The sequence below is a fragment of the Lupinus angustifolius genome, chromosome LG13 (assembly GCF_001865875.1).
Source record: "Lupinus angustifolius cultivar Tanjil chromosome LG13, LupAngTanjil_v1.0, whole genome shotgun sequence".
In the NCBI taxonomy this organism is placed as follows: domain Eukaryota; kingdom Viridiplantae; phylum Streptophyta; class Magnoliopsida; order Fabales; family Fabaceae; genus Lupinus; species Lupinus angustifolius.
The window spans coordinates 6,588,463-6,589,290 of NC_032021.1; positions in this window are offsets into that span (position 1 = coordinate 6,588,463).

Sequence of the window (828 nt, forward strand, 5' to 3'; positions counted from 1 at the left end):
TCTTATATGTAGATGGCAATTATTAGAGATATTGTTAGTGATTTTAGTGATGAGGAGGACATCGAGCTTGATGATGACGAGCATGATGATGTTCAGATTACCACACATGAAGCAGTTAGCGTAACATATCATAATCCTTCATCTTTTTTCGTTAACATTGATCATCAATCTGGACAAGATTTTCCATATAGAAGTAGTAACATAAGTAATGAAATAGATAATGAGTTATTTGTTGGTATGCAATTTGAATCAAAGGAGGCAACAATAAATGCGGTAAAACATTTTCATATTAGAAATTATGTTGATTACGTTGTCGATGAGAAATGCAATTTCATGTAGATGCAGCAATTAACACGAAAATATGCTCTAACTCTCTTAAAATCTAACATGCAAGAAAGTGAGATTGAGTTCTGAAAACGCAGCTTATAAAGAAACCATTATGCATCCCAGTTAATCGATTAAATCCTTGGTTAATCGATTAACGAGATACAAAATTTTAACTGATTCGATTTTCCAAGTTTTCTGTTCCAACTGCTTTTCCAAAACTTACGTTAATCGATTAAAACTTACCTTAATCAATTAACTGCGTATTTCTATGTATATTTTTAAATTGCAATACTCAAATACGTTAGAACTTAACTTATACATGTTCAACACTAAGTTTATGCCTAAGATGCACAGATAACATGTATATATATGATGCATGAACATATTAGGAATCTCATATCTCAAAATAAAATAATTTAATGTATTATGCATATGAGACATGTATTGAGTTTACCTAAGCCTTAGGCTCAACCTAAACTAATTACTAGTCTAAGTCTAATA